Below are 12,401 nucleotides of genomic sequence, written 5' to 3'. Positions count from 1 at the left end.
CAGTAGTTGTGGTGCGTGGGCTTAGTTGCTCTGCGGCATGTGGGATCTTCCTGGACCAGGGCTCAAACCCATGTCCCCTGCATTGGCAGGTGGATTCTTAACCACTGCACCACCAGGGAAGTCCTCTGGTACTCTATGGCTTTGTGTAGAGCCATATTTTCATCTGGTATCATTTTTCTTTGGCCTGAAGGGCTACCTTTAATATTTCTTGTATTGAAGATCTTTACATGTCTGAAAAAGTTTTTATTTCACTTTCATTTTGAAAGACAGTTTTCACTGGTTATGGTATTGTAGGTTCAGAGATTTGCTTTCCTTTCAATACTTTAAGGATGTGGCCTCACTGTCTTCTTGCTTTCATTGTTTCTGAAGAGAAATCTGCTGTCATTGTTACCTTTGTTCCTTTGTACTTAAGGTTTCTTTTTTCTCTGTTGGCTTTTAACCTCTTCTCTTTATCACTGGCTTTAGGAAAATTGATTATGGTATGCCTTGGTATAGTTTTCTTGTGTTTGGAATCTGTTGAGATTCTTAGATCTCTGGGTTTAGAGATGGTATCAAATTTAGAGAAAATTCTGCCATGTTTTTCTTCAAATATTTTTCTACTCCCACTCCCTTTCTCTTTTTTTTCCTTTAGGAACTTGAATTACATATACATCATCCTGCCTGAAGTTGTCCTGTAACTCATGGATGCTCTTTTCTTTTCTGTAAAATTCTTTTTTTTCCCTGTGCTTTATTTTGGATAGTTTCTATTGTTATGACTTCACATTCATCAATTTTTTTTTCTGCAATTTCAAATCTCTTAATCCCATCTGGATTTTCATCAGGCATTGTAATTGTCATCTCTAGAATTTGATCTAATTCTTTTAAAATTTTTCCATGTTTCTACATAGCATTTTGAACATAGGGAACACAGTGATAACAACAGTTTAAATGCCCTTGTCTGCAAATTCTAACATCTCTTTTGGTTCAGGGTTGGTTTTCTTTTTTTGCTTTTTTTTAACGTCTTTATTGGAGTATAATTGCTTTACAGTGGTGTGTTAGTTTCTCCTGTACAGCAAAGTGAATCAGCTATACATATATCCCCACTTCTTCTCCCTCTTGCGTCTCCCTCCCACCCTCCCTATCCCACCCCTCTAGGTGGACACAAAGCACTGAGATGATCTCCCTGTGCTATTCGGCTAGCTATCTATTTTATGTTTGGTAGTGTATATATGTCTGTGTCACTCTCTCACTTCGTCCCAGCTTACCCTTCCCCCTCCCTGTGCCCTCAAGTCCATTCTCTACATCTGTGTCTTTATTCCTGTCCTGCCCCTAGGTTCTTCAGAACCATTTTTTTTCTTTTTTTAGATTCCATATATATATGTGTTAACATATGGTATTTGTTTTTCTCTTTCTGACTTACTGCACTCTGTATGACAGTTTCTGTATGACATTCTGTATGACAGTCTACAAATAACTCAATTTCATTTCTTTTTATGGCTGAGTAATATTCCATTGTATATATGTGCTACATCTTCTTTATCCATTCATCTGTTGATGGACCCTTAGGTTGCTTCCATGTCCTGGCTATTGTAAATAGAGCTGCAATAAACATTGTGGTACAAGACTCTTTTTGAATTATGGTTTTCTCATGGAATATGCCCAGTAGTGGGATTGCTGGGTCATATGGTAGTTCTATGTAGTTTTTAAAGGAACCTCCATACTGTTCTCCATAGTGGCTGTATCAACTTACATTCCCACCAACAGTGCAAGAGGGTTCCCTTTTCTCCACACCCTCTCCAGCATTTATTGTTTGTAGATGTTTTGAGGCTACCCATTCTGACTGGTGTGAGGTGATACCGCACTGTAGTTTTGATTTGCATTTCTCTAATAATTAGTGATGTTGAGCATCCTTTCATGTGTTTGTTGGCAATCTGTATGTCTTCTTTGGAGAAATGTCTATTTAGATCTTCTGCCCATTTTTTGATTGGGTTTTTTGTTTTTTTGATATTGAGCTGCATGAGCTGCTTGTATATTTTGGAGATTAATCCTTTGTCAGTTGCTTCGTTTGCAAATATTTTCTCCCTTTCTGAGGGTTCTCTTTTCATCTTGTTTATAGCTTCCTTTGCTGTGCAAAAGCTTTTAAGTTTCATTAAGTCCCATTTGCTTATTTTTGTTTTTATTTCCGTTTCTCTAGGAGATGGGTCAAAAAGGATCTTACTGTGATTTATGTCATAGAGTGTTCTGCCTATATTTTCCTCTAAGAGTTTTATAGTGTCTGGCCTTACATTTAGGTCTTTAATCCATTTTGAGCTTATTTTTGTGTATGGTGTTAGGGAGTGTTCTAATTTCATTCTGTTACATGTAGCTGTCCAGTTTTCCCAGCATCACTTATTGAAGAGACTGTCTTTTCTCCACTGTATATCCTTGCCTCCTTTATCAAAGATAAGGTGACCATAAGTGCATAGGTTTATCTCTGGGCTTTCTCTCCTGTTCCATTGATCTATATTTCTGTTTTTGTGCCAGTACCATACTGTCTTGATTATTGTAGTTTTGTAGTATAGTCTGAAGTCAGGGAACCTGATTCCTCCAGCTCTGTTTTTCTTTCTCAAGATTGCCTTGGTTATTCGGGGTCTTTTGTGTTTCCATACAAATTTAATTTTTTGTTCTAGTTCTGTGAAAAATGCCATTGGTAGTTTGATAAGGATTACATTGAATCTGTAGATTGCTTTGGGTAGTATAGCCATTTTCACATTGTTGATTCTTCCAATCCAAAAACATGGTATATCTCTCCATCTGTTTGTATCATCTTTAATTTCTTTCATCAGTGTCATGGTTTTCTGCATACAAGTCATTTGTCTCCTTAGGTAGGTTTATTCCTAGGTATTTTATTCTTTTTGTTGCAGTGGTAAATGGGAGTGTTTCTTTAATTTCTCTTTCAGATTTTTCCAGGGTTGCTTTTAATTGACTGATTTGCTCCTCATTATGGGTCATATATTTCTACTCTGTGTGTCTGCTAATCTTTAATTGTATACCATTCTCAATTTTGCCTTGTAGGATGGTTGATATTTTTGTATCCTTATAAATATTCTTGGGAATGACTTAAATTGCCTGAAAATGGTTTGATCCTTTTGGGTCCTGCTCTGAAGCATCGTTAGTTGAGTCCAGAGCATCATTTAGCCTTGGACTAATTCCTCCCACTACTTAGGCAAGATTCTTCTGAGTACTCTACCCGATACTCTGTGAGTCAGGATGTGGGAATAGTGCTGTTCCCGTCCAGTGTGAGCACTGGGCACTGTCCCCTCCAATCCTCTTGAATGGTTCTTTCCTCAGACTCAAGTATTCCCTTCACACATATATACTGGTTAGTACTCAGCTGAATACTCCAGGAGGACCCTCTGCAGATTCCCAGCATTCTCTCTGTGTAGCTCCCTCCTCCACAGTGCTCTGTCCTGTGAACTCTAGTTTTCTTGTTCTCCCTGGACTCATTGCTCATCATCTCTTCAATTCGTTGTGTCTACTGGCTCCTGGGTTCTGCCTCCCTGTATCCTGAAACTCTCTCATTGTTTTCACTGGAGCAACCACTGACTCACCTAATTCATTCCTGTCTCTTAGGAATCACTGTCTCTCATTGTCTGGAGTTCAGTGTCTTGAAAACTGTGGTTTCATATATTTTGTTTGTTTGGTTTATTGGTCAGTTATTTCCAGCATGAAGGTAAGCCCGGACCCAGTTCCTCCATCCTGGCTAGACGCAAAAGTCTGGCCATGGGTTTTCCCATGGCCATAAAAGGGCAGGGCAGACAACTCTTTTCTTTTCTAGGACTGAACAAAATGAATGTCTCAAATCTCCATTCATCTCTGGCCCAAGACCTGGGTTTGCCTTGTGGGAGAGAGTGCAACGTGGAGAACTTGCTCTTGCAAGGCTGTGCCCACCTGTGGGCCCTTTGCTGGAGTGCAGTTCTTCATTATCATTCTCGATACTGTGGGTTTAGCAGTCCACCATCAATTTCCTAATAGTTTCTAGTGAAAAAGAGACATGAGCACTTTCAATGTACTTTTCAATTGTGAGACACATGCCACTTTTTAGAAATAATGAAGTATGAAAAAAAAATCTTTAAAAAAGTGCAGAATTAATAGCTAATGAGTTTGGAGTGTTGACTCCATGCCAGGCCCTGGCTTGGGGCTTTGCAGGCATTACCTCCTTTAATTCTCCTAAAGAGCCTGTGGGGTGGGCACTGGTATGATGCTCATTTGACAGATGATTAAACTGAGGCTCAGAGAGGTGGGGTTTCATGCCCAAGCTCACCCAGCTGATAAGTGGCAGAGTTGGGACTAAAACTCAGGCCTCTTTTGTTCCCCCAAAGTCCAAGCTCTTAGATGCTGGGTCGTGTGGCCCCTTAATGCACACACAGGTGCAGAGCTGAGAGCCCCAGAGCAGAAGCAGGTGACCCTGGAGGAACCTTGCCTTCCTTTCTTCTTCCCACACCCTCTCTCCTGGCAAATACATGCTGGACTTGGGATCTATCCAGAACTGCCATCTCTCAGACTCATTATTTCCTCTGTTGAAGTGCATACCACGGCAGTTGACAGCCACCAGAATTGAGAGAATGCAAAGAAAACACGACTTACAAAACCAAAAATGATGTTTTAATGTTGCTGTCTTTTTCCTTTAGATGAAGCATGGTTCTCTAAAGCATAGTGTTTTTTTTCCTTCACTTCAAATAACATGTGTTGTTTTAAATTTATTTTATTTTATTGTTTTGGCCATGCCATGCAGCATGTGGGGTCTTAGTTCCCCAACCTGGGACTGAACCCATACCCCCTGCAGTGGAAGCATGAAGTCTTAACCACTGGACTGCCAGCGAAGTCCCCTAATATGTGTTGGGCTTTTTTTTTCTTTTTTTTTGCGGTACGCGGGCCTCTCACTGTTGTGGCCTCTCCCGTTGCGGAGCACAGGCTCTGGACGCGCAGGCTCAGCGGCCATGGCTCACGGGCCCAGCCACTCCGCAGCATGTGGGATCTTCCCAGACCAGGGCACGAACCCTGCAACGGCAGGCGGACTCTTAACCACTGCGCCACCAGGGAAGCCCTATGTGTTGTTTTTAATTGTGATTATTAGGAGACTTTATTAGGATCCTGGGATCGCCCCACCCCCTCCTGGGTCCCCTGGGCCATCAGTCAGGGCAGATGGGGGTCTCATGGGTCACGAGTGTTCCCTGCACTGGATCCATGGGTCACGAGCGTGCCCAGGAGAAGGTGGCACCCTCCACTTGCTGGGGTGGGGGCAGTCCAAGGAAACTAAAAGAGTCCTGGCCTTGAGGGGGATGCGGGCTGAGACCCTGGCGCTTCCTGTGTGCTGGGCCCTGTGCTGGGTCTTTACAAAGTCCAGTTTCCTAGTTCTTCTGCTCACTCTGTGGGGTGGGAACTATTAATACTGTTGCTTCACAGATGGGCAAACAGGTGCAACGTACTTGCCCAGGGTCACAAAGCTGCAATGAATGGGGCAGGAGATGGACCCCAGGCTGTGTGCAGCCATGGGCTCCTGCGAGAAAGGTGAAATCAGGCCTCAGCTACAGACCGTCCTGTGATCAGGCCTCGGCTTCTTCACCTGTAAATTGGAGAGAATGATACTTCCCCAGGGGTGGCTGGATGGGGAAGACCAGCAGACAGTCTCTGGGTGCTCCTTAGGGCCTTGGGGTTCCTATAAGGTAGGCCTCTGTTGTGCCCCCATTGGTCCTCTCGGGAAAAGTATGTGTGGCTTTTGCCAGAAACTGGAGAGGCTGGGCTAGCGGCCACACCCAGGCCGGGTTGGCAGGGGGTGGGTACCATGCACCCTCCCTCCCCTGAGACAGGGGCAGTTCCTGACTCAGAGCTGGGCTGTGCGAAGTACTGAGCAGCATACCTGGCACACAGCAGGCGCTCCATAAGTGGTGACTACTGTTTGCCATTTGCAGAGGGCTTTAAATAAAAGCTTCACAAGAGATGTTTGTGCTCTGTCTGTTGCTGTTGCGGGCACCCAGGACCTGGCATGCAGTAGATGCTCAGTTAAATATTGGTTGAATGAATACACGAGGGGACGTCAGTGTGTTTTTACTGAGGCTGGACCCGGTGGGGCCCGGCTGCCGGACCTTCCAGCCCAGGGCTCTGTCTGGTTCACAACCGTGTCTCCAGAGCCTGCCTGGGAGCCTCGCTCCTGCTCTGGGCAGCTGAGGATGATTCACCTCTGATGCCAGGGTTAAAAGAGTGTGCTGAGCTGCCTGCCACTGTGCCCTGTTGCTGAGGTGCTGGTCCCCTGCACACACCCCCGTACACACTTTCTCTCTCTTGCGCGTGCACGCGCACACGCACACACACATGCAAGCGCGCGCAGCAGCTGGATGTTACACTAATGGCCCCTCCTGAGCTCCTTGCATCCCTCACGAGTTTCTGGCCTTAAGGGTGGGCAGAATCAGCGGCCAGGAAGCTGGAAGGTCTCCTTCCACCGAAGTCCTCTCCCTCTGATGCCTGAGAACCTCAGTGCCCATTTCTTAGAAAGTAGATGCTGCCCTGGGGGACCAGGCACCTTTAGGATTTCCAGGGTTTTTCCTGGGTGCAGTGTTGATGGTGGAGGGACAGAGCACAAGGGCTGGACTCCTGGGGGGAGACAGAAGTTGCTGGAAGGGAGATGGGAAGCACCAGAAACCCATCCTTCCCTCCCACACTGTGCCCAGTCAGGCTGCCCTGATTCATCAGATGCCATCTGGTACAGGTTCATTGAAGGGCTCTGCTGAGGAGATCACAACTCCCAGGGATGTCTCTAGGGTTTCTTTTTCCCTGCACTGGATCCCATGGGATCCCTTCTTGCTCTGTATTCCCCATCTTCTTTAAGAGCATCTGGTTTAGGCATCTCATTTCTCCCCTGGGGAATGAGGCTCAGAGAGGGGCAGTGACCTACCCATAGTCACACAGCATGCTGATGCCAGTTCAAGACAGCCTGGATCTTCTGACTCTGTCATGAGTTTTTCCCTGATGCTGGTGATCAGGACGATCTAGCCAAGGGCACCTGGTTCTGAGCTGTATGCTGTGGGGACCTGGTGTTAGTGCTGAGAGGGTCTCAGTGCCAAGCGGCTGCTTTTGTCTCATGTCTGGTTTAATTACTTGGTCTTAGTGATTCTAATTTCAGGAGCACTTTTTTGGTGTGTTTTTATTCTCTCATCTTTCATTGTGCTTTCTTTCTGGGTAATCCAAGGCTTGCAGGCAGCTAACTACGATGTGTACATTCAAATGAAATGCAATAAAACATAATTGAATGTATTTCTTTCATGTCTGAGCAGTGGATTAATCTCCCTGGCACATCCTATTTCCTCTGTGCTCCCTCTGCTTTCCATCTGAGTATTTCCCCCCCCTCCCCAGAATCTCTGGGATCTGAACAGCCCTGCGGCTTCTGCTCGTTGGAGATATACAAATGACCCTGACATTACAGCCTCAGTCTCCATGATAGATAGATGCTGTTCCTGGAGCAACGGAGAGGGAGCTACAAGCTGTCAGGTCCACATGGGCCTGGAAAGGCTGCCAGCCTCGGGGGGCGGGGGAGAGGACAGGGGTCTCTGCTGACGATGAGCTTTCAGAGTCTCCGTGGGCAGGACTGAGGTCTTGTGGATGCACCTGTCACTTATGCAGGGGTCCCTAAGTGACACCCTCATGTCTGCACACGCGCTGGGAAAAGGCAGGTCCTGCTCTGTTGCTCTAGAACTGAAGCTGGATGATCGTGATCATGATTTTCAGCCAAAGCAGCCATTGTGGGTCCCCAGTGAGTGGAGAGATTGACCGGGATGTCTTGGATGTGACCATGAACTGCAGGCTCAGCTCAGCCAGGAGACTGAGGCATCGGATGGGGTTGAACAGGAAGGTTCTACTGCCTCAGCTTACTGGCTGTGTGACCTTGGTGAGTGACTTAACCCCCTGAGCCTCAATTTCCCTGTCTGTACTATGGGCATATATCAGTACACTGTACAAGGGGCTGTAGGGAGGAGTAAATGAAATGATGCTTGTAAAATGTCAGCATAGTGTCTGGGACACAGCAGGTCCTGAATTAATGGATGCTAGTAATATTCATCCATCCATTTACTCATTCACTCATTCATTCATCCAGCCCACTTTGACATCTACTATGTGCCAGGCATCAGGGCAAGAAGAATAAAACCTCCTGTCACCTCCAATAGCTCACGATCTAGTGGTGAGACTGAAACAAGCTCTGTAGGAGGGACATCAGCTGGGTCTGGGAACGGAGGCGGGACAAGCAGCAAAGGGAATCAGAAAAGGCTTCCTGGAAGAGGTGACACTTGAGCTGAAGAGTGTGGTAGATTAGGGACCAGGGGGTTGGTCTGGGGGCCTGATGCCCAGGGCCTGTGGGGACAAATGGAGGGAGGTGAGGCGGGGAAGGTGGGTTGAGCAGGCAGCGCTGGGAGCCATGGATGGTTCCGGAGCAGGGGAGGGATGTGGTCAGAGTGGCGGGTCCTCCCGCAGATGGGAGCCTTGAGCGGAGACCATGTTCCTCTGGGGAGACCATGTCCCTCCTGGCCCTCCCGCCTCTCTGACCTCTATCTGGGGCTTCCCAGAGTGATTCTCATCCTCTGTCCCCTGACACGGCCTCAGGGGCTCCCGGCGGGAGATGACATCTCCTGAGTCCTCGGCTGTGGCTCGGGAGCCACTGGTGCTCCCTCCTTTAGTCCTGTGTCTCTGTTCTGTTTTCCAGGCACCTTCTCTGAACAGAGAAAACTCCACCGATTCTTCTCCCTCCATGCCTTCCTCCCACCAGTATTTCCTGAGCACCTACAATGTGCCAGGCCCTGTTCTAGGGGCTACAGCAGTGAACAGAACAATGACACTCCCCAGCCCTGAGCTCACAGCCCAGTGGAGGCACAGACAGTCCCAAAATGACCTGGAACCTGCCCTGTGATCAGTGTGCCCAGGATGAGGTTCCCAGGGCTCCGGAGCCTGTGCCAGGGTTTGACATTGGCAGGAAGGTCGAAGAGGGCTTCCCTGAGGAGGTCTGAGGGGTGAGGAGGGGAAACTCTGGGGAGATGGTGAGGAGGTATGCTCCAGGACATGGGAACAGCATATGCAAAGGCCCTGTGTTGGGGGAGAGGGGGTGATGAATTCAAGGCCTGAGTGGTGGTGCCTGAGGCTGGGTGGAGACTTGGTGCAGCTCATACAAGCCTACGTGTCAGCCTGTGACTCTCCTGTTTAATAGGCCTGGAGATGCCGAGGTGGGGAGGTGGGCGGCGCTGGGGCCCCACCTGGCACCACCATAGGACAGGATGATGTTGAAGCTGAATTTACCAGGGAAGGGGCCAGGACTAGGGTCACCGTCCAGCTCCAAAATCATCCTCCTGCTAGGGGACAACCAGGGCAGGGTCTGCCAAGCTTGGAGCATTGCCAAGTTGCAAAGGAAGGTCAGGACCATTTGCTAAAGTACTACTTTTTTGCCTGTTACTTTCTCTCCATTTCCTTCCCCAACTCTCCAAGCTGCTGGTTCCCAGAACACATGCTGTTCCTCAAACACACCTCACCCTTCATACAAGCTGTGTCCTCGGCCAGGAACCACCCACTGACCCACTCGCTCCACCATGAGCCCAGGGGCTAATCCCACCTTCTCTCTGGGCCCAGATTCAATTACACCTCCTCCAGAAAGACTTCCAGGATGCCCCAACCCTCTCCTTCCTCTGAAGTCCTGTGTCCCCAGCCTAGATACCGCCTGTTTTTAGGCTCCAACCCGTTTCCTGGCCAGGTATGGACCTGACTTACTTCTACCTACCATGGCTCCATACAATGGAAAGTGAGGTCACCACAGGCCTCTGGACCCAGCTCAGGGCTGTGGTCCCAAGAATACCACGCTGGGCCAGTCCTGGGCAGGATCGGTGCCCACCCCTCACCCCTCCCCTGCTCCCCTGCCATGTCCCGAGATCCTGGCAGGCCTCACATGAGCCCTGGTGGGAATAATACAGGCATACACTGCTAGAGGAAAGATATTCATTCATTCACTCATTCATTCATTCATTCAACAAACTCTCATTGAGCGCCGACAAACATGTAGGCCCCAAGGAAACAGTGATTAACACGAATAGACGAAGCCCCTGCCCTCATGGCACTCACACCAGGGACTCCTCCTGCCCTTGGAGGGAGGGGTGCAGACCTCACATGTGTGTGGCAGGCCCTCCCTCCCGGACAAAGGGCCGTGACTTTGGCCTCTAGACAGAATGAGGCCCCCAGGCCCCAGCTGACCCCAGCCCATCTCCTCCACAACCTCCCTGCTGGTGCCTTCCTGCAGTGGTCCAGGGCCTGTGGCCACCCCCAAACCTGGGCCCTGCTCTAAAGACACAGTTCCAGGCTTGACACAATCTCGGTGACAGCCGGTGTCTAGCGCCCGGCATGCTCGAGGGCTGCAGGTGGATGGTCCTGCTTACTCCTCAAGACCCCACAGGGTAGCAAAGCGGGGAGGGTGACAGGAGAACATGTGTGAAAGCACTGGGACTGCGTTGGTGCAAAGACACCCTCTACGAGGGAGACCCTGAGGCCCAGGGTGTTTGAGCGTCTTGCCCATATCACAGAGCGAACCATCGGAAGTGCTGGGACCTGGCCCAGCTCGGTCTGCCTCCTTGGTCCGGCTGTTTAGCCTTCGACTCTCCTGCCCACAGTGGATGTGGGGGTCAGCTGGCTTCAAGCTCAGGGGCCCCAGGGCTGAGCTCCATCCTTTACCAATGATGTGACCTTGGGCAAGTTGCTGGACCTCTTTTGGCCTCAGTTTCCTCCTCTGTAAAATGGGGATAACACTACTTCCCTCTCAAGATGCCTGGGAAATCACAGATCAACCCCTTGAAAGTCTCTGGAACTTTCTGGTCAAAGTCATTGAGAAACTAACCCCCCTCCTTGCTTCTTCCTTTCCTTCCTCCCTCTCTTCCTTCCATGTGACAGAAAGGTAACAAGACCAAACCCTGCACACCTGTGTCTAGTGTGTCCCCCAGGCACACTTATAAGGGCCCCAACATGTGGGCAGGGTCACACCTGCTGTGTGACGCACCATCACCCATGCCCGTGTCCACCCCACGCCAGCCTCTCAGAGCCCAGGGCAGCCCAGGCCTCTTCCCTGCTTGGAGCCTCCCAGAAGATTGAAAAACGAAGAAATGCTATGACAGAATCACAGACACTGGGATAGAACTCAAATATTTACATAGTGCAAATTAACACTGTCGTCAATAAATACATGATGCATTGTAGCTGTGTGATTCACCAGACAACCACAGGATTTATGAAAAAGCACATTCCTGCCACATGAGAGGCAGAGTGAACGGGATCTGGGACACATGTTGGAGGCTGTTAGTGGGGCTTCGCCTTCTTTCCGTCTGTCCCTATGGCCCTATTTTAGAGACAGCATCAGGAGATCATGCTGGAGGCCTTGAAGGATGTGAGGTATAGGGTCCTCCCCTGTGGGGCCCTGCACACACGTGTGCACACACATACACACGATGACACACGTGTGCCCATGCACACCCTTGATGGGAGGCAAGGGATCTGACATGTGCAGACAGGCTGTTTTCAGAGATGGAGACACTGTGTCATTCTTGTCATTTCTGAAGACACAGAAAAATGAAGGTGTTTGGGTGGGGGAGGGAAGGTGCCATGGGGAATATCCCAGAGGCATTTCTGCAAACCGTGCCTTAGGAGGGGGGCCCAGGCCCTCTCCCATGGGTCTGCAAGGTGGGTCAGGAAGGGGGGAGACTACTTCTTGAGGTCCCACTGTGTGCCAGGCTGCGCACAGGTCTCGCATCTGTGATTTATGGAACCTGCAGCTCCCCACGGGGTAAATGGCATCAAGGTCATTGTCTTTTATGGATGAGGAAACTGAGTTAAGTGGCTAATGCTGGATCTCATATGTCCACTCTGGTACCCTCTTTAATGATGCTTTCAAAGGAGGAAAGATGTTTTTACTATTCCCGCTCCTGGTCCTCTACCTGACTCTGAGGGAAGCAGGAGGATAAGGGCTGTTCTGGGCTGGGGCTCTGGCCTCCACACCTTCACCCACCACGTACTTGCTGATTACTGCCTCACTGGACCTTTCCAGGCACCAGGAGTGCAAAGGCATCAGTGGGAAAAAGGACAACAAAAAAAGGCTCATCAGTTTTGCCAAAAAAACCCCTCTCTGGATAACCCACAGTATGTCAAGCGCTTAACAGATAGAATGAGTCTTATTTCATACCTTGATCTTATTTTCTGGATAAATAAATTGTATCAGACTTCTTGAAGCCAACTGTCAAAGTAAGGCATGTCGGGGGAGAAAGATCTCTTACTCTGATGGCAAAATTCATTTGATTTGATTCTTTAATCCAGTTTCCCTGCAAAACCCAGAGCTGAAACTTTACAGTCTGTTCACCCTAAATGGTTTTCCT

Source organism: Tursiops truncatus, chromosome 1, assembly GCF_011762595.2.
Source record: "Tursiops truncatus isolate mTurTru1 chromosome 1, mTurTru1.mat.Y, whole genome shotgun sequence".
Classification (NCBI taxonomy): domain Eukaryota; kingdom Metazoa; phylum Chordata; class Mammalia; order Artiodactyla; family Delphinidae; genus Tursiops; species Tursiops truncatus.
This window is presented reverse-complemented; position numbering follows the sequence as displayed.